General features: G+C 38.4%; 1 long non-coding RNA gene across 1 annotated transcript; it reads right to left on the bottom strand.

The window, feature by feature from the left end:
- Positions 1–11,306: 11,306 nt before the first annotated feature.
- Positions 11,307–12,716, bottom strand: LOC110679377. Its single transcript, XR_002502439.1, has 2 exons — positions 11,806–12,716; positions 11,307–11,744 (listed from the first exon to the last, which is right to left on the bottom strand). It is a non-coding gene; the product is annotated as an uncharacterized LOC110679377 (long non-coding RNA).
- Between the last annotated feature and the right edge of the window lie 10,151 nt (positions 12,717–22,867).

The raw sequence follows: 22,867 nt of genomic DNA, 5'->3' as shown, positions 1-22,867 counted from the left end.
ATATGGCCATTCATAGCACCTACCTCTAGCACAGCCTTCCATACCGATACACCTGGAGATCACCATAGCAGACAGAATCACAATTCGTACGGTACCGACGGCCGCACTGGTATGACCTAGAGCGGCTTGAGCAACCAGATGTTGCCTCTAGGCTGCATTACCGGACAAGGGTCAGCTGGATGAAGCTTCTCTTGACAACTGCTGGCACTTCGGGTACGAGGGATGGAGTCGACGGAACGATTGATTCGACGAGGAATTTAGGCAGATTCTGGAGAAGAAGAACGCAGTTCGGGCGGTTATTCTGCAGCTAGGGACCCGACAGAACGTGGAACGTTATAGGCGAAAACGGCAACAGCAGACCCGCCTCTTTCGGGAGAGGAAACGCCGCATGTAGGAAACGGAATGCGAGGAGATGGAACAGCTGTGCAGGTCTCAAGAAACACGAAAGTTCTATCGAAAGCTCAACGCATCTCGCAACGGCTTCCTGCCGCGAGCCGAAATGTGCAGGGATAAGGATGAGAGCATCTTGACGGACGTGATCGAAAGGTGGAAGCAGCACTTTGACGAACATCTGAATGGCGCTGAGAGCACAGGCAATGCATGATGGGACAACGGAGGAAATGCCTTCGTCAGTACTGCGGGCGATGGAAACCAACCAGCCCCCTCTTTGAGGAAGGTTAAGGATGCCCTTCACCAGCTCAAGAACAATAATGCTGCTGGTAAGGATGGTATTGGAGATGAACTTATAAAATTGGGCCCGGAGAGGCTGGCCATTTGTTCTCACCGGCTGATAGGCACAACCAAAACAGCTACCGAAGGAGTGGAAGAAATGGGTAATATGCCCCATCTACAAGAAAGGCGACAAGTTAGACTGTGAGAACTTTCGATTGATCACCATTCTTAACGCGGCGTACAAAGTATTATCCCAGATCATCTTTCGTCCTCTGACACCTGTAGTAAACGAGTTCGTGGGAAGTTATCAAGCCGGCTTCGTTGTCGGCCGATCGTCAACGAACCAGATCTTTACTGTACGGCAAATCCTCCAAAAATGTCGTGAATATCAGGTCCCAACGCACCACCATTTCATCGATTTTAAGGCGGCATACGACAGTATCGACTGCATAAAGCTATGGAAAATCATGGACGAGAACAGCTTTCCCGGGAAGCTGATAAGAGTAACGATGGGAAATGTGCAAAATTGTGTGAAGTTTCAGGCGAACGCTCCAGCTCATTCAGATCCCGCCGGAGACTACGACGATGTGATGGACTTTCGTGCCTGTTGTTCAATATTGAGCTAGAAAGTGCTATGCGGAGAGCCGGGCTTAACAGCCGGGGTACGATTGTTACGAGATCCAGTAAATTTGTTTGCTTTGTGGATGATATGGACATTGTTGGCCAAACATTTGAAAAGGTGGCAGACCTGTACACCCGCCTGAAACGCGAGGCAACAAAGGTTGGACTGGTGGAGAATACGACGAAGACAAAGTACATGCTAGCTGGTGGGGCCGAGCGTGACAGGGCTCGCCTAAGTAGCAGTGTTACGATAGACGGTAATACGTTCGAGGTGGTGGACGAGTTCGTCTACTTTGGATCCTTGCTGACGGCTAACAATAACGTTAGCCATGAAATAAGAAGGCGCATCAACAGTAGAAGTCCCGCTTCTATGGTCTCCATAAGAAGCTGCGGTCGAAAAAGATTCACACCCGCACGAAATATACTATATAAAAAATGCTCATAAGGTCGGTCTTCCTCTACGGGCATGAAACGTGGACGATGCTCGAGGAGGACTTGCAAGCACTTAGAGTCTTCGAACGTCGGGTGCTTAGGACGATCTTTGGCGGTGTGCAGAAAAACGATGTGTGGCAGCGAAGGATGAACCACGAGCTCGCCCAACTCTACGGTGAACCCAGAATCCAGAAGGTGGTCAAAGCTGGAAGGATACGATGGGCAGGACATGTTGCAAGTATTTCGAATAACAACCCTGCAGAGATAGTGTTTGCTTCAGATCCGGTTGGAACAAGGAGGCGTGGAGCGCAGTGAGCTAGATGGACTGCAATAATACCTTACCGCTGCGCGTGACATGGACTGCCAGGGTTTCCCGGCTGGAGAAGGATTCGCACGGTGGTTATATATTAACAACGCCCACACGGTTGAAAGCTTGAAACTTCCGGACCACACACAAACTATGTCGGAAGTGGTAAAACAGTACGCTTGCCTTTGGGGACTACCGATTGCAGATTTTCACCAAGCCGCACCACAGATTTTTATCGGATTGATAGATATCCATCAGTGCACGCTGCTCAAATCGCGTTTGGCCGACCGGAGGAGCCGATAGCAGTTAGTTGGAAGCTTGGTTGGACCGTCTACGGATCAACCGGCGTTGGTAGAGTGGAAGGAGGAGTACTCGGCTGTCATACATGCAAGGCAGTGACAAATCAGGACCTTCACTACCTGTTCAACGACGATCTGGAGCCTTTCCTCTCTGGCAAGCAGCGGCCAAGCTTTTTCGACCGGCTGTCCATTTTCACGTTTTAGATTGGCAAGATGCTGATCTGAGACCTGTGGTGAAGTGGATGCGAGTGGGACCAACCAATCGACGAAGACTGCGCAGACAAGTGGAACAACTGGATCAGAAGATTCCCAGAGGTCGAGGGCAGTCGCACTCCCCGTCACTTCTTCCACGGAGGCCGTACCACAGACTACAGCAGTATTTAAATCCACGTTTCTGTCGACGCAAGCCAGGACACGTGCGGTGCAGCAGCATACGTCCGCATCGAGATGACAAATGGGCCGTTGTGTTTCCTAGTGATTTCGAGGTTAAAGGTGGCCTCGCTAGATCACCAATTCATCCCCCGCTTAGAGCTGCAGGCAGCAGTTCTTGGCGAAATACACAGGATGACAAGAATTGCGGAGTGGCACTGGGTGCCAACAAAGTGCAACGTGATGGATGTGTTGACCAAGTGTCCAAGTAGGAGAAAGGGAACACCTTCCGTTCCGACGGGCCGTGGTTCCGTGCCCCAATGTTCCTTACCAACCGGAGGACAATTGGCCGGAGCAAGAGCACATCACAGCAAATGTGCCTGAAGAAGTTCGAGCTAGTCTGCAGGTCCACAATATTTCCATGATCGATCCGATCCTCGGCGGTTCTCGAAGTGCAAGGTTCTAGTACGGACGGTAGCATGCGCCTACCGGTTCGCATCTAACTGCAGGAGGAAGCGAGATGGTGTGGAGATCGAGGCCGTTCCAAGCACGGCGAGAGTGAAGGAAGTGGTGCAGAAGGAAGTTCGCTCGACTGTAGTACCACTGAAGCGTGAGAAGCACCGAAAAGCGGAGGCGTTCCTTTGGAAGTCGGCTCAATCCGACCACTTTGAAGACGAGATTAGGACGCTGAAAAAGAATCAACAGCTCCAAACACAGCAACGTCATCAGCTGGAGGAGTCGAACAGCGTGTACAGCATGAGTCCATTTCTGGACGACGTTGGAGTGTTGCGAGCTGCGCTTCCCGATAATTTTACCGAAGCAGCTTCCTGTGACGAACAAGCTGCTAGAGTACTACCACCAGTTTCAGCATCGCGAACTTGAGAAAGGAGATGAAGAAAATTGGGAAGGCCTGCGTGTGGTGTAAGGTGCAGAAGTGTCGCCCGACGAAACCCATTATGGCTCCACTTCCGGAGTTGCGTGTCACGCAGAACCTACCACCGTTCAGCCATACCGGCGTAGACTATTGAGGACCGGTGACAGTGCACTATGGTACAGGAATCAGTTTTACGCGGAAATATGTATTTTGAGCTTTTGAATGAAACATTAGACAAAAAGGGTCTTTGACAAAGTTGTTTGTAATAGTAAGATCTTTTGTTTGGTGAAAATTAGGGTGGACCACATTTTCATAGAAATTGTGTAAAATTATATTATACATGCTTCAGCAAAGTTATAGACCATTCAATTGCAGGCCACTTTGCCAAAAAAGTTTTTTTGTATCACTTAAATTGACCGATTTAGAGCTTTTTTCCTACGGTGACATAGGGTGGTCCGGTTTTGTGGCTCTAGAGTTTTCAATTCAAATTTCTCATCAAAGTAGTCTATTTAGAGATTTGAAAAATTCGTAATTAGGTGAGTGAGGAAACTCGATATCTCTTTCCGTTTTGGAGTTATTGTTGTTTTTCTCTCAAAAACATGCCTACTTCGATTGAGAATATCTCTGATTGGGGCAAACATAAAAATATCTTTTAACGGCATTCAAAAGATTAAATAAAATTGTATATTATATCAAATTATTACAGTTTTGTTATTTTCGTAACTCTTATACAATGTATGGAAAAAACATATATTTTTTATCACAAAAACTTAAATAACTTTTGAACTAAAATAGATATCAACAACCTTTTTGCATGAAAATTTGCGTTTTGGTAATTTCCAAAAGTCATTCATAGACTTTGACGAGAAACTACACGGGAAAAAATGCGGCACGCGAAACAAACAAAAAGAGTCATGATTTCGGGAGGAACGTGCATTTTTATGTTATGAAAATACACCATGAACTAAAGTCATGAAATCATGAATCGTGTCTCCGTAACGCTGCCTTAACGTTACGTTTTCAATTAGCAGTGATGAAAAGTGGCAAATTACGTCATGATTTCATGAAGCATTTGAACTGGAATCATGAAAACAGTTCATGAAATCATAAGCACTATTCTTGGATCTAGATACCTGTCATTTATGATTCCAATTTTGGATATGAAAAGTGGCAAATTGCGTCATGATTTCATGAAGCATTTGAACTGGAATCATGAAAACAGTTCATGAAATCATAAGCACTATTCATGGATCTAGATACCTGTCATTTATGATTCCAATTTTGGATATGAAAAGTGGCAAATTGCGTCATGATTTCATGAAGCATTTGAACTGGAATCATGAAATCATAAGCACTATTCATGGATCTAGATACCTGTCATTTATGATTCCAATTTTGGATATGAAAAGTGGCGAATTGCGTCATGATTTCATGAAGCATTTGAACTGTAATCATGAACACAGTTCATGAAAGAATAAGCACTTTTTATGAATTTAGGTACCTATTTTAGTTTCGGATTAGTTAAATAAAAAGACATCTGTTCGTGGAAACCGTGAATCAAAACAAGAGACCATATATTCTATGACTACAATGATCTTCAAATATTTGAATACCTTCAACACACTTGGTATCAGTCTTTTCCGATCATACAACTCCTCCTTTTCTTCATTTAGTTTCATTAAATTATTCTAAACTGCTGCTGTGGCCCATGATCGTACACCTATAACTTATAATTCTAATTTTAGAGATAAACACCCCTTTTTTATTTACGTTCAAATGCTCTTTCGATAGAAAACCTGTCATTTATGATTTCAGATTGGAGATGAAAAGTAGCAAGCTGGGTCTGAATTCGCGGTTCATGAAAAAAGGCTTTATTCATCCCCCTAACCTTTTGCACGTTACGTATTATTTAAACGACCCCTAACCAAATATAAACAATAGTAGTTACTTTCATATCCATAGAAACAGTTGAAAGCTGTCCATAAACTAGGTAGGCATGATCTTTAGATTTTCAGACCCTTAAACCATGGTTCTTACGAAAATTCCAAAATTTGTATGGATCATGGTCTTTGGCCAGACCCCTTCCTCCCTTCATATATGACTACGAGGTTTATGGACTGCCCTTTATTGATTTTATGTCATTTATTTTAGTTTTATAAAGTTATGCATTTTAAATAACACTGTATTTTTGCGTTTATTCAATTGATTGAAGTAAATCTCTCGTGCTCTTGGGGAGCTCAAGGATGGAGGCTTTTATTTTGAAGAGATAAGCTTGAATGAACAGCCATAGTGGCTTGCAATCCGGCGTGTACTCCAGGCTCAAGACGTAAGTAACATGCATGCAAATACAAATTGCATGCAGTACATTATCCGCCTTATACTCCGCTCCACCGAAGAGTACCATTACCGCTGACTCTTTACGTGATGGACCAATTGCAACAATCTGCGGTTGCAGCCGAATGTTTCCGAACTTGGCCCGGAGGAAATCCAATCGCTGAGCAATTCTTCTCTCGACATCGCCCGCAGTCTACATACAAAATAAAACAATAACAATCAAATTCTTCTTATTATGTCGCTTTTTATCTATACTTGAAGCTACTTTGTGACATAAAAATAGTATTGATCGACACAATAGTTATTTTTTAATAAACATTTGAATACATAACTTTCCCTAAATGAGCGGAATCTGGTGCACTGATGGTATGTACGTTTGCTATTTTAAGGTTTAGAGCTTTCGAAATCGTGAGTCAAGTCAGCCATCTTTGGATACCAAAATGTTTCCCGTTAACAGGATAACTATTCGAACGAAAACTTCATTATCGTATTGAAATTTAATGTTGACAGAAAAATGATATTGGAACATAAGGCACCGTCCACAAATTATGTAACGCTGAATAGTTGTTGCAAATTTTCAATTTCAGCGTTACGTAATAAAAGGACGCTGCCAAAAGTTATTCTCGAAAACAAGCAAATTGAAACAAACTAGACAACATATTTATATATTGTTATATTTTTGTTATTTTATTTAGCATTAACAAACGACGTATTATTACTATTGAAAACAATCAATGTCGGAGTCTAATCGCTTTTCTGCCATCTGGTAGGTGATGCACATGGGACGGAGAATGTGTAATATCTTCTATTTTGCATTTCTCTATGTTATAATTCTGCGGATCAATTACATATGCATCGATGTGTTCGTCAAACTCAAAGGCTATATAGGTATGGCAAATGAATGTTATTTCGTCATTACTTTTAATAATATAGCGCACTTCTTTGAGAAAATTATTATGTGTCCAGACGATCAACACTGTTCCAGATGTGATTTTTGATTTTCCTAGCAATACGTAATTCAGTACTCGAACTATTAAACTGCTATCACCAGAAATCAATTCCTGTGGAATGGGAATACAGTCCAGTTTAATGAAAAACCCAGTTCCTTCTTTCAACTGCAGCGGTCCAAAATTATGGGTACTCGTGAATACCTTATAGGCCATCTTAAATTGATCCTTAATTGCCAATGTAAGAGCGATATTCTTCCTTGATGATGTGGTTGTGGCTATTTTCTTAAAATATTTATGTTTCATTTCTGGTATAAACGTTGAAGTAAATCGTGTAGGTCCCGTCCACTCGATTGCAAGAGGGTAATGAGTCAAAAAGTGCGCTTTTGGCTTAAGGTGTTTGCCAAATAAGGTTTTGTATTGATTTAACGCACATTCAATAAGATATTTTAAGTCTCTTATTTCCTTGGTGGTGAAAGATGGCTTCATTAAAGATGAACCAAGTTTAGTCACATTTACGAGGAATGTCCACTCTTCTCCAACCGGCACCAAGTCTCCAATCATTAGCGTCAAATTATCCACGAAGCACTTCATCTGCCCTGCAGACATCTTAAATTTCATACTTTCCATGTTTTCTTGCTTTATTTCCGGGGGAACATTTTTTCGATCGTTAATGTCATAATCATATCGTTGGACGCGTTGATTTAATATGAATAATGAAAAATATCCCTTTGAAATAAAATGGATAATGCAACAAGCGAGAGCATCATGAGCGAAACCTTCATAGAAGTCGTGCATGCAGTCAACAATTTTCAAATCAGTAACGTGGAAATCTGGAATAGTATTGAAAATCGAATTCTTTCGGATCCCTGTTTCAGAAAAGCGATCGATTTCTAGAGCCAGATTGTAGGATTCTTCAGTTCGATACAGATCAGGGTCGTCCACTGTGCATTCCCTCATACCTTCAAGATTCATCGAGCATATCCTACAAGTACAAATAAAAATTCAAATTTTACGCAATTGATTACTCACCTAAATCTAAACTACTCAAATGAATCCTTTAAGAGATAAGTTATATAGTATGATTGTAGTTAAGAAACACCGTCATGCGGGGGCACAGTTACACCCTAGGAGGTTAATTGCATCGATCATCATTTTACATACAAAACCTTTCTTCTTTGAACAAGTGCCTATTTTATGTATAGATAGGTATGCTTTGGAGATCGTTCAAATATTACGTAAAACAAATTTTAACCATTTCACTTGTTAAACGAAATTGAAAAAAAAAGTTTCCGATTCAACGTGTTTTCTTGAAAAATACTATTGAAGGATTATTTCCTATGTTGAGGAAATTGTAGTTGGAAATATTTACATAGTTTCGATAAATTATTCACGTTACGTTATCTGGCTTAGAAGCACCCTCACACCCTTTGTGTAACATAATTTTCAATATTATTGTGTATATGCTGTTAAAACAGAGAGCCAACATTACCCCGCACGACGCTATTCTTTACCTTAGCACCAACATAATCCTAAATTACCAACAAACCGATGTGCTTCTCACCTATAACCGGCAATATTGAACAGTTCATTGAAAATTCAAATAATCGTTTACGTCGAGAAGCTGAAGCTTTCGTATCAAAATCAACAGACAAAGTTAGAATTCCAACCTCGTTTTGTAAATTTTAATAATAATTATTCAAAGTTTTTGATTTGTTTGCTCTAACATCTAATCAACATCGATTTGTCGGTAACTTAAGATCAGCTTAAAAGTCTTGCCCCGGTAGTATTGGTAGCTGAATGACAGCTTATTTTGCGAAAATGCTGTTCATCTAGCTCATTTCAGCTGAATAAACTGTTATTTAGCTACCAATGTTACTTGGGTAACGCTTCCTACCTGCATGGATGATTTGCGACGAATGATCTGCTGTAGTCCAAAAGACTGTTCAATCCTAAGTTGTCTCCACGCAGTCCTTCAAAAATAAAATAAACACTCATGTCTTCTCCTCTCACACGAATTTTCAAAGGTGTTTTTTCCAAATGAATTATTTCTTGGATCAACGTTTTCAAGATTTCTTCGTTGGAGAATGATTTTTCAACGGCTGAATATACGAACTGTATCAGGAACATATTCTCAATTGTGCCATTAATATGCCTTGGCAAACTTGGAAAATTTAAGTAGAATCCTGTCAGAGCTTGCTTACCCGCTTTCGAACCTAATGGATTGTTGATTTCGAAAGAATCAGCAAAAATAAAGTATGGTATGCAAATTTGACCAGGCCTATTTGCAGTTTTTTGCTTCCAAAACTTTCCTTTTACGAAATTATCGTTTAGGTCTTCAGGAGATGTAGTGATTATCTGCTGATGATTATCTAATAGTGCCTCGATATTTGCCTCTATAGAGAAAAAAGTGGAGAAAAACCTCTCCAATCCAATATACACATTTGATTTTGATTTTTCGATCAATTCAACGCAGCCATCAGTTTCCACAGGGATCAGCTCATTATTGACTTGATCAAGTACAGGCACTTGAAAGTGACATTCTTCCTTCAGCAGCTTAACAAATTTGTGTTCAGTGTTTACTGCATCAAAAGCTTGCGTAATCTTCATTAGGTTGTTCAAAGTAGATGCTCTCTCTTGTTCTGGAATAACTGGTGTGATTACTTCACAAGCGATGGTCATCAACGGTTCCAGTACTTTGGTTTTGAAAATATCAATAACTTCAAACACCATGGCTCGATTGTAATTAGGCAAGCTGTGCATGAATATGGTGAATGCTGTTCCAGTTCTTTGTATCGACGCTAGTAGAGCGTCATCAAGCTGCCTGCCTATATTTTGCCAAAAGTCTTCGTGCTCAATATCATCTACAATCATTGCATCACGATTTTGTGTTGTTGATGACTGCTCCACATCAGCTTCTTTATGATGGTAAGAAGTTTCAGCAATACTAAAAATAGAATGAATATTAGAACGCTATTTTTTTCTAAAGGACCTATTCTTCAAAACGAGTTTTTAAAATCGACTCGACTGAATCAACCCTGTTAATAAAATTTTTAGGTAGTTATCATTGGATGTTACAGGATACGACACTCATTACGATAAAACTTGACAGATTTCTTCTTGAATATAAAAGCCTACTGCGGATGAGTCACGAGTTATTTGCTCGATTTGTAAAATAGGCCCCGAAATAGACGTGATTTACCTTATATTTGCTGGTGGAACATGCAATCTTTCTGATCTCCAATCCTTTGGTTCTATTTGAGGGTGTTCCTTCCTAAGGTGACGTACAAAACATCTACTGTTTGTATATGCTCTGCTACAGTTCTCTTGGGCACACTTGAAATGACTGTGCTGATTCAGATTGTGAGAACTGACACTCGATAAATGTTTCATCAGCACATTTACCCCCGAGAATTTTCGATTGCAGACGAAACATACTAGTCCTGAGCTGTTCATTGCTGTTGGTGGAAACTATAATAAATAAATATAAATTAGAGTAGTAAAAAATGATATTTGATTTATTGCGAAATTTAAACTTGCCAGCTGTTTTATTCAAACACCAATGTTATTTCACCAATGCAGCCACTTGAAAAATACTAGTACACTTTATATACGAAAACTAGTAAAATTTTCTAAAATAATAATCAATCACACACAATATGTTATTCGGGTGCACGACGTTAGGCATAAATACGTTATGCATAAGGACGTTAGGCATAAGTACGATAGTACGTTTGGTATAATGGATGTTTGGCATAATGGACGTTAGGCATTATAGACGATAGACATAATTTCTAAAGGCAGGAACGTCATATTTCGTTTAAACTATTTAATAATTATCAAATAGGCATTGTAATGCGGAGTAACACTTTTAAAATTTTCGTTTAGTTTCCAAAAAATTTCTTGCTCTAGTGTTCTGGCTTAGAGGTTGTCCGATCATACAGAACTCTCCCTTATTAGGCAACGGACTCGCATGTAATGCCCTGAGACGAGACTCGCGGAGACGGTCTTCTTTTTCTGCGATTGCTGAGTTTTTTTATTCTTATTTAAGTCAGTGTTTACATCAATCATGCGCAAGCCGTTCAAGCTCTCACATGAACATTTCAGCAGAAAAATATTGCGTTTGCATCACACCGAAGCATACACGGCATTTTGAGTGAAGCGCCTTATTTGACAGCTCAAAACTTAGCCCGATTAGTAAAAGTCTTTCACTAGGTGGGTCACGGGTTTAGTGCAAAGAACGAAAGTTGAATGAAGCAGTAATAACATATTCCGCAAAGCACCCCAGGCATATTGATACATGCCTGTTTTTCCCATATTCGCAGAACTGTCCCATGTATATATATATAAAATCCCATAGGGCAATTATGCAAATAAAGGCAGTAGTTCAAAAAATTATTAAACAACTAACTAATTACTCTATTCATACTACTTTTATGTCACAATGCAGCTAGTTTTGATAGTATATAAATAAATCGTCACTGTCAATTTCAAATGTATTAAAAAGACATATTTAAAAACATATTAGCGAAACCCTTTTGCATACATTTGTGTATGTCGTGTCGATTCTTCAAATTTGCCGATTCACAATTTTAGTAACTCACCTCTACTTCCAAAATGAAGCTGTCTTGTGTTTCTTTTACCGATGGTTTCCAGTTTCCCTTCACTCGGTAATTTGTTTGAATAATTACCGGAAGCAACAAGCAGAGCAGATAATCTTTTTTATCTCCATCTGACGTGGTAATGTATGCGTCGTAGAGGGGTTGATAGGCTTTGTCTTTTGAAACCGCAGAAGAAATCAGCTTGTCCAGCTTATTGTGCAGCAACGGGAATCGGCTGTAAAAGGAACTCGTAGCACCAGGATGCATCTTTTCAAAGTCAAGCTCAAGCTGTGTAAATATAAGAATATTGTTGTTATACTGATCACACAATACAAGCAGTATAACTTACAAGATATGTCGATTTAGGATCTTTGAAGATCGGGTAGAGTTGGAATAATTCCGATAGGTCTTTCGCATTGGTGATATCATCTCGACGCAAATCGTAACATGCTTCCCAATTCGTTCGTACCATTTCGATTGGAGAGCGTCCATATACAAGCCAGCTTCTAGCGGCTAGTTGTCCTTCGTCTAAAGAAAAATGTAAAACTTTATCTATACCTAACCACAAAAATATTATTTTATTATTTTAGTTACCACTGAAAGACGGTGACGGTTGCACAGTATCGATCTTTTTTTCTTTGGGCTTTTTCAAACCAAGTGTTTGAAGCACTGAACCCTTCCTTTTAACCAATTTTCCGGTTGGTCCTAATCTACCGCCTTCAGCTTTGGCATGACCAGGTTTGTAGTAAACTTCCTAAAAATATATAATACCCTATTACGCTGTTAAATTTTGAAATAAAACATATAATCGCAGATGATCTGACACTAATTTTGAAAATGCTGTCTATTTCATTAGGACACACTTTTTTGTATCGTTTGTATCTATTCAACCGTGATTAAATGTATACTAACCGGATTTTCAGTTGCGAAAGTTGCAGCAATTTTTTTGCTCATGAGCTCATAAAAATTCCTATTAAGCGGAAGACCCTCCACCGCTGCGTCTAGAAGAATCATTTTTGCAAGGTCGTTTCGCAATGAATTGGTCAATGTTCCATTATCGCGATAAAACTTAACGATAGCTTTTCCATCAGAACGGCTGTTCAAATACCCCAGAAAATCCTTGAACTGAAGATAATAAAAAATAATGTCGCTTATTTAAAAACAGATATAATAGCAAACAAATATACCTTTCTGGGATAGTCATTCAACAGTTCTCCGTGGTGGACTGATTTGTCTTCCTCCGTCTCGAATGATTCATTGAACAGAGTTTTCTTAAAATGTAAGGAAAAACAGTAAATATATGTAGAGTAAAGATCTACTTCAGCACCTCAAAGATTCACTCTGGTATAGTTTTTTTTCGGCCAAATTGTTCAATACTTTACATTGAGATGCACAGACTATAATGTAAAATATGGGCTAAGTAGCTTTCAAATAAATCCTGCCGATGTGAATTTAAACTGAAAATAGACCTATATTCCATTTTCTTTTATGTTGGTACTTTTCTATCAACGTCTTCCTTTCAATCGGTTGTCCGAAGTAGACTCATTAATATGGTAATGTTTAGCAACCTCTTTTGGTGATGTTCAATGATTTCTAATAGCTTTTAATGCTTTGAGTATAATTACGAACCTTGTTTACTTATAGATACCTAAAGAGCAAACACAAATTCAATATCTAATCAGAAACCTTTCACTTGCCCCACACGCAAAAAAATATCAGCTATTCAAAATAGTAATATTGTTTGTTGTTTTCAAAAAGAAATACAAGTCAATACAATTGAGTCTAAATAATATTAATTATTTTTGAATCAACTATAATCTACATCACTTTAAATATAACATGCATTCATGTGATTGATAATTCTTGTTGTTTCTAATGATCAGTTATGCTCAACTTATATTGGAAATGTGAAACGCCATTGTTTTTTTTTCTTTTGTAAACTGCAGAAGTGAAAACGTGTCATGTTTGAAAATCGTAAAATAAAAGTAGTGCATAAAACAAATTTCCGTGGATTAAACAGTAAAATAGTTAAAAAACTGTGTATCCCTGGTTATGTGACCATTTCACTTTCCTTTGTCTACTTGATTTTTAATATAATGAGAATATGAATGATATTATCATCCTAAATCTTTTCATTAGTGTCTGTGAGGCATTGAACCAAGAAAACAATAAGAAGGAAAAATAAATGTTTTGAATTCTATTTGTTATATTTTAAGAATCGTTTATACTATCGATATCTTAACATTCAGTAAAAAAATATCAAGATGGATCTCTATAACTAAACAGTTTTGTACATTTCAGACAAAGTTACTGGTAATAATTTTCATGTGCCTAATTATTAGGGGGAGGGACGTCTTGCAGACGTGTAGCAATGGTTGGAGTAATTAGTGGAATCAATGTTATATAATTTGCTGATGTGAATCCTTAATGCACACTTTGCAAAGAAGCAATTTCTCGAAAAATGCTTCCCACAGTACTAACTGAAAGTTTAAAAGTAACTTCATAAGGAATTACTGGTCCTATTTATTGAAGGCAAGAATACGAATACCTAATATATTTTCTCGAATAAGTCCTGATGGATTTTTTCTAGCCATTCCTGAACTGTGCTTGAATTTTTGAAGAGCTTCCTATGTAAATGACTATAAGAATGACTAAAAGAATCGGCTTAGGAAGGAGGGATTCTAGTTGAGTTTCCTAGAAAAAATAGTGAACGACTTTCTTCAAGACATCTGTACAGTCTGGAGAATTCGGTGGAATAATAACTGGAGTAAATCTTGGGATAATCCCTGGATCGTTTTCAGTGCAATTTTTGTGTATATTACTAAATGAAGTAACATTGAACCATAAAACTGTCAAAGTGCTTCCTGATCAGCTGATTTGAAACGTCTTGTGAATAGGTCTTTAACAAACGAAATACTTTTGAAAAATAGATTAAACAAGTGTTTCTGACCTAAACTAAAATTAAGGTAGAGCTTTAGGACCCTAATAATACTTGAGCATTATAGTGACAGTTTTTGAGATTTTTGATGGATAATTATTGCAAATGTCACCAAAGGCTTTCAAAAAGAATCGTTGCATTTCTCTGAGATGTTCCAAGTAAACTTGTAAAAGGCAAAAAAATGAGTGGGGGGCGCTCAAACGATTGTTCGCCAAGGGCGCCATGAAGCCACGCTACGGCTGTGCTCTATGCTACATGAAATTTAAATGGGAATGACCCATAATAGTGTAACCACTGTATTGCCGTGAATGGCAAGTCAGTCCCATCTGAATTTTCGTCAAAATTGAGTTAAGTTCAGTTTTCAACATATCTTTCAATGCACTTTCAGCTACACTTATGAGATAATATGATTTGTTAGGAAAAATTAGGAAAAAAATTGTCCCATAGTGAAAAATAACCGCATATCAGTCCCACTACAGATTTTTGCACCGTGTAATTCAACAAAGAACCGTGTTTTAAACATATTTATATTTTTCTCGGGAAGATATCATAGTGAAAAGCAAATTGTGAAAGTTTCACCAAGATTTAAACATGTTCCAGTTCTCTGTAATTTTATGAATACTTGTACTACCCATAACTGCATATTTGTCACATTGGACATTTTTGACAATTTCAAGTTTAGGGGGATCCGTCATTGATTTCGGAATTTTCAAAAGCAGTTTTTTCGTTCAAAATCAAGACAATTTACAGGAAAATGTGTTCACTGTATTCAATTCTCCAATCGAAACACAGTGAACACATTTTCATCGAATAATTTTTAGTATTGAACTGAAAAACTGCTTTTGAAGTTTCGATGATGACGATGATTACGATGACGGAGCGTTGAACGTTAATACCGGGGAGAGTCATCAAATGATACATACTTTCAATCAACTTACTAAAATCTGTGAGATGGTTCTAGAAAATGGGAAAAATACACCAAGTTGTTGCGTCACATTGGTAATTGTAACCGCATAACAGTCACATTGAGATTATACGTGAGCCTCGTAATATAGTAACAATGAAATTTGTATCAGAATTATTTTTTGACTATTCATCAAATATGGAGTATGAGTTGTTCAAAATTTCAGCCTCAAATAGGCACTTTTGAGATCTTGGCAATTTTAGAAATATTTCTTTTTTCCCATACTGCTATAAAATGCACACTTGGTATTCCATTTACTGCCGTGAATCGCAAGTCAGTCCCATCTGTAATAAGTAGGCATTGAGAAAATGGGCTGTGAAGTTTCCAGACTCGTTTTCCATACGAATATTCAAAAAATTCCAGAGGATTGGAACATGTTCCAATCTTAATGACACTTTCACGACTTGCTTTTTACTACGATATCTTTCCGAGAAAAATATAAAAATCGAAACACGGTTCATTTTTGTGTTACACGGTGCGGAAATCTGTAGTGGGACTGATATGCGGTTACTTTTCATTATGGGACAATTTGACTTGCTGTTTTTTCCTAATTTTTCCGAACAAATAATATAATCTCATTAGTGCATCTGAAAGAGCATTGGAAGATATGTTGAAAACTGAGCTCAACTCAATTTTGACGAAAATGCAGATGGGACTGACTTGCGATTCACGGCAGTTTACTCAATGCCTACTTTTGTCGAATGTTACAAATATGCAGTTATGGGCAGCGATGAAAAATGAGTTTCTAAACTTCACAGCCCATTTTCTCAATGCCCACTTTGTACAGATGGGACTGACTTGCGATTCACGGCAGTGTAGTCCTAACAGCACAGAAAATGTCCCTGAATTTCACTTTATAAAGAAAACATTACTCACCAAGGTCAAGGAGAGTTCTTGAGCACCGTTTCCTGTCGACCGCAGCACTCTGGCTAGGATTTTGATGGGTAGCCGAGTTGAAAGAGTAGGTCTTGGACTGCAATGGTGTTGTTTCCTTGCGAGGAACTTGTCTCGCACTGACGATGCTGAATTTGGTAACTAATAAGTGGCCCACAGTCGGAAGTTTGCATATTCATTTTGTCGGCATCCGTGCAACTTTCGATTCAAAGTTACCAAAATGCGTGTTACGATGAGACCAAATAACATTCGCATCACATCTGTACGGTAATATTCTTCACTCCGGGTCGATTCAGGAATCTAATAGACCTGCATCGCGCCCTTGTTGGCCTTTTGCTTGGAAGGCATTTCAGGTGGCCGCGTCCTGGAGCAGGAAGACGGAATCCGCGAAATCCAGAAAATCGAACTGCATTGAAACTGTCGACAACAACAAAAACAAACCGACCCCAAACAAAAGAAGTGGAAGAAAACGAAAAAAAATTGTCAACTGCAAAAACGTCAAATCAAGCCTGCACGGAAACGCGATTCCTCTCAATTTTGGGTTGTTTCAACACAATTCCGTAGTTGTTGAGTAAAAATGAATTTTGGCTAAATTTCCAAATTCCCCATTTGGTATTTACCTTTAATTTGAAAATTATACTCAGTTCTTTATAGATTTAACTCAAATTTGAGTTCTTTCAACCCAAGCATAAGAAAAGTTAATTTTTTTTACAACCGAGCAAGGATGGAAAAAATCGCCTCTAGCGACTTACGACATAGTATTTGAATGGTCTAAGAGGGCCGATGCTCTTTCAGAAGTATGATTTGAACAGCTCATCACGCGTGCATAGTAAGGATATATGGAACATCCGATGCACTGTTTGTCGCGGGACAAACCGTTTGTCAGATGTTGTAACATGTTGCGATTAACATGAATCAGAACGCGTTCACGGCATAATTTGCCGCCCAAACCATGCCCGATTGATTTTCTGATTAGAAATGGTATACCTGAAGATAGATCGCGGAATAAGAGCTTTAAAATCCTCGAAAAGTTATGAATTTGGTTTGCGAACAATTTATCGTTAGCACACATGCCGAGCGATTCTTTTTTCGCAGAGCGGAATTTGTTGTTTGGCCTTGACGACTAATGGTTTATCGTTGTTGCTATGCTCGCACGACAAAGAACAACCGCGATGCATCATTTATTTTGTCATGATCACTAGATTTCCATCCTTGCAACCGAGAATTTTGGGTTGGCACTTAATTTTGGGTATGACAGCTGAGCGACGTTGCAGTCTGATTGACTGTTTAACGATAAACTTGCGACGATCGACGCGTCACCATATTTCATATAACGGAAGGTATTAGAACTAACTTGGAGGTGATGATTTGGAGGTTATTTGGCAATTTGGAGGTTAAAATCTCCTCCAAACACTAGCGATTTTGCGGTGGGATGTTGACGTTTGATGACAAATGCACAATAAAAATTTAGGTAACTCTCACTTTTTCGATATTTCGTGTCTCTTTATCGAGTTAAAGAGAACCAGACACGCAGCGAACTGGACTATCGAATTTCATACATTTTGCCTTATGAAAAATGGAACGATTATTGCAATACGAACGCTTTATGTATCGTTTTAGCATCACTCCATATCAAGGTGTCGAAAGGCGCGTGGTGTACGCTCGGGCTTATCGTTCGCAAGGTTCCTGGTTCGATTCCAGGTTGCCGCGAAAACATTTTTTGTTTTCAAATTCTGGTTCCATAAGGCATATTTATGAATTTCAATCCGATTTCTTGTGGCGAATTTTCATAAGGGGTTCCTATGTTTATCGATAGTCCATTTGCCTGAGTGTAGTAAAAGACGTTGTTCATGGCTAACTCGATGGTCCTCTGGATTGACTGTTTAACGATAAACTTGAAACGCTCGACGCGCCACCATATTTCATATAACGGAGGGTATTAGAACTAACTTGGAGGTGATGATTTGGAGGTTATTTGGCAATTTGAAGGTTAAAATCACCTCCAAACCCTAGCGATTTTGCGGTGGGATATTGACGTTTGATGACGAATCTCATCAGCACTGATTTTGTGTTCCTTAACTCGATACCTCCCTTACTGTATGGTCCCTCCAATATTAAGTTATGGAGAGTTGACTGTAATAGATAAATCCGAAAAAATAAAAACAAATTTTACTTTTTCCACGGACATTCATCGCTCAGTCGACGCATCTCTCTCTGTTTTTGAATATTGTCTGTTGCTTTTGCTAAAGAAGGCAAATTAACTCAACTGTAAAAACTAAATGCATCGCATCGATGATTTTTTAAAATTGGGGTTATTAGATCTTGGTTTTATAATATTCTCCGTGTATGTCAAAAATTCAGTTCGTTCAACATTTTCATTAAACAGCAACACTGCTGCTTGTTTTTATGACGGTAACCAACTAAACAAACGCCGCGTTCATTATTTCAATCGTGTGCTAGAATAAGGGCGTAAGTCGCAAGATCGATTTCTCTGAATAAATGTGACAAGATGAGGGTTTGTTGGTTTTTCACTTCAGAACGCTAGGCAGCGATGCAATCTTGCGTCCTGAGGCGAACAAATGCTGACAAACTTGCGTCTTGTCGCTTTTTTCAACAGAAGAGACGATCAATCAAGAGAAATCGATCATGCGACTTACGCCCTTATTCTAGACCACGCTCATTTTTTTTATCGGTTTGTTTCCCTGTGCTTGATTGAATTTGCGCAGAGTGGTGTTGCTTAAGCTTCAGGAAATGTGAAAATGCATCGGAAAACCGTCAACCTTAGTGAGTTCCCAATGTGTAGCACGGACAGGAACATCTAACACCCAGAAACGCTAACATTGGCAAATTGATTCCTGGGGCCATCAATGGAGAATCAATGCAAAGCCTGCGAATGTGGGGTTTAGAGCATAAGGATGCCACTGGCCTTTGGTTGTGCGAGGAAACAGGACAATTGCATTGTGTTTCAATTCGTTTGAAGTAAGTATTTCCGATATTTTTGTACATGTTACTAAATGTCTTGCTACCCAAACTAGTTACAGGGTAAGTGCCAAAACCTTACGAGAAAAAGCATCCATAATTGATTTATGGCTTGGTTTTGTGTATAAATGCTATCAATTCTAATTCTATAGGGAAAATCCAAAATTGATGTCAATCATTTTTCGGGATTGGCCAAAGCGGGGGTGAAGAAATCGGCCCTAAGACACTCCCCTGTTACTCTTTTCCCTTCCCCCAAATAATGGACGTATTTTTTTCGATGTCCTCAATGGCGTGACGTAGTTGATGGTCATTTCTTACCAGATTTAATAGGAGCTTGCGGAACAAAACTCTGTCGCGAGCAACACGGCAGAACAGCTCAATGTCGGACGCGAGTAGCTCGCTAAATTCCTTTGCCGTGGTAAGGCCGTGGACATTAATAACTGTGGACGCATAGTTGTCCAGACCGGCTCTGGACAGCATAGCCTCCAACTCCAGGTCCAGAGCCTCAGGGTCCAAAAGAGGGTTGTACGCTCGCTGTTCCTCGGATATCTGGATTGCAAGCACTGGCAGCACCCCGTCCACAGTTATATATTGTATTGTTTCCTCCATTATTCTGCAATTATATGAATTCTAACCTTACTTTTTCACAATATTTTTCAATTCCGGATTAAAGTCGGAAAATAAATAAAAAGTTTTAAAATTTGTCGCGCGAAAAAATCTCTGGCAAATTTTAATTTCTTGAAATTGAACTTGAACAATCACTTACCTCCTTGCTTTAGATAGCCAATCAATTTTTTTTAAAATAATGCACTTTTATACACCGAATACTTTTTTCGCACTGAAACACCGCCGATCGCTAAAGACGCTCTGATTTGAATGAGAAAAATGGCTGACAGATTTGCGTAACGTGAAGTGCGCCCAAATCTGGTTATTTTAATTCATGATTATGAATATTTAGGTCATGAATTCATGAAAAGAAGTCATGGTTTCATGACTCAGCGTCATGATTCTATGATGCAGCGTCACTTTTGACCGCGTAAATATCTTTGGCATAACGCTTTGGACGATTATGACTTATGTTCATGAAACCAGTGTTTATTATTCATGATAATCGTCGTTCGCCTCATGATATCATGACTCTTGGTCATGATATCATGAATCATAGAATTTTATGATTTCATGACTTTTTGTTCATGAATCGGGGAACGGATTTTTTCCCGTGTAATATTAAAAAAAAACCAGAGTTGAAAAACTTATTTTTGTTGGACCACCCTGCGATGATTAGGAAAAAATGCTCTAGATTGGTCAAATTTTGAGCTACAGAAAAAAAATTTTTTGGCAAATTTCAAATTCTACTGCTTTGCCTAAGAATATATACCAGTATTTTTGCAATTAAAAAAGTTGATTATATGATTTGTGTGAAATTGTGGACCATCCTAGTTTAAAATAACACTGTATGAAAGCTTACATTTTTAGAAATAATTTTGTGGAAGATTATTTTTGTCTAAAATTTGATTTTCATGCTCAAAATGCAAAATAATAAAGAAATACATACATAGTTAAAAATAATGAAGAAATGACGTGTTATCTCCATTTATGCGATGTAAACATGACGTCATGTAAATTTAAGTCTTAAATCATGTAAAAATGTGTTATATGTCATGTAATCACACAGAATCCTGCTGAATTACATGACATATAACTGAAGTTTACATGACATATCATGTAAATATCCATGATAGTCCACGCTCCAATTATGTGAAATTTACACGTTTCGTTCGAACTGTGTACTATGAAAATCTTCAAAATAGTTTTAGAGAACTATCTTTCTTATTTCATATTTCTTGTCAAAGTGGTCTATGAACGACTTTAAGAACTTAACAAAACGCAAATTTTTAATCAAAAATATTGTTGATAGCTATTTTAGTTCAAAAGTTATTAAAGTTTTTCAACTTAAAATCCTTTGTTTTTCAGAGCATTTTATTAGAGTTACAAAATAACACATTTTGCCGTTAAAAGATATTTTTTATGTTTGCCCCAATCAGAGATATCTACAATCAAAGTAGGCAAGTTTATGAGAGAAGGACAACAATAACTCCCAAACGGAAAGAGATAGCCCTCACCAAATTACGCATTTTACAAATCTCTAAAAGTGTGATGAGAAATTGGAATTGAAAACTCTTGAGCCAGAAAAACAGTTTTTTTAGGACCACTCTATGTCACCGTAGGAAAAAAGCTCTAAATCGGTCAATTTAAGTGATACAAAAAAACTTTTTTAGCAAAGTTACTTGAAATTGAATCGTCTACAACTTTGCTGAAGCATGTATAATATAATTTCTACAAATAAGAAAGTTAGTTACACAATTTCTATGAAAATGTGGTCAACCCTAATTTTCAATAGCACCAAACAAAGGACCCTACTAATACAAACAACTTTGTAGAAGACCGTTCTCGTCTAATGTTTCTTTCTAAAGCTCAAAATTCATCTTTCCGCGTAAATCTGATTCCTGGACCACTGTGCAGTGGCTGTTGGCCACAGAACGGAGAAACGTTACATCTGTTTCTTCACGTGCATGACGACAAGGGCCTTGATACCGTTAACAGCCTGACGACGCAAGCGACGGCGATTCACGTGCCGTAGAGGAAAACCGTTGGAGTTCTACTTCGACAACGGCACAAACTACCAAACCGCAAGCAATGCGATCTTGCAGCAGATTCAAGCGGTAAGCGAAGACGAGCTAACAGATTACAGAACCCGGTGTTTTTTTTTTAACCCACATAAGGTCTGGAACTGACTGGTTTGCACGGTGTGTTTCGTAGAACATGTTTATTACAAAAAAATAGGTAAGTCTGAAACTTCTCCACAATAAAGTCTAGGTTTCTCGCGCTCATTTGCTGCTAAAACCAAAATAATCGGTCGGGGGGTCCAGAGTAATTTTTTTTTTGTTCGATTTCGAGAGACTTGCACATTTGTTTGAATTTGCCTATTTATGTGTTTATGTACATTAGGGCGGTTCAAAATTAAAAAATGTTTGAGAATTCAATCTCACATATGTTCCTTACTATCTTTACTATAAAAATAGTGTTCTGTGAAATTCGCAGCTTTCTAGGTGGTGATTTAAGGTGGCCCAAAGACAATGTAGGTTTATATGGAAATTACTATGAAGAAATTTTGAGGTATGTTCCAAACACGCTTGTACTGTAATGTAAGTACAAACTTATTATCCCATTGTAAAAGCTCATTTTTGAAACCATAATAAAGAAATTTGCTGGAGAGAGAAATTCAATTCGACAGATAGCAGAAGAGATATTCATGAGTTTGTTTGCTATGATTTAGCTTAACCCCTCTACCGACAGCTTCATTTTTTCAGCACAAAAATGTATTTGAATCGCGATAACTTTTTTGTTTCTCTATATTTTTCCACCATTTTTTCACAACTTCTCAAAAAACTCTTCAACTTTTGGAATCTATGTCGGTATTGACCATTGGTCAACTGGTTTTGAAAATATGTCGGTGTTCCTTGGGGGACCGACACTTCCCATATACAATTTCAATATGATGTTTTAAGTAGTTTTCAAGATCTCGTTACGGCTAGAGTGGTACCAAAAACATAAAAGCTCATTGCTCAAAAACAG

Source organism: Aedes aegypti, chromosome 3 (genome assembly GCF_002204515.2).
Source record: "Aedes aegypti strain LVP_AGWG chromosome 3, AaegL5.0 Primary Assembly, whole genome shotgun sequence".
NCBI lineage: Eukaryota > Metazoa > Arthropoda > Insecta > Diptera > Culicidae > Aedes > Aedes aegypti.
This window is presented reverse-complemented; position numbering and strand designations above follow the sequence as displayed.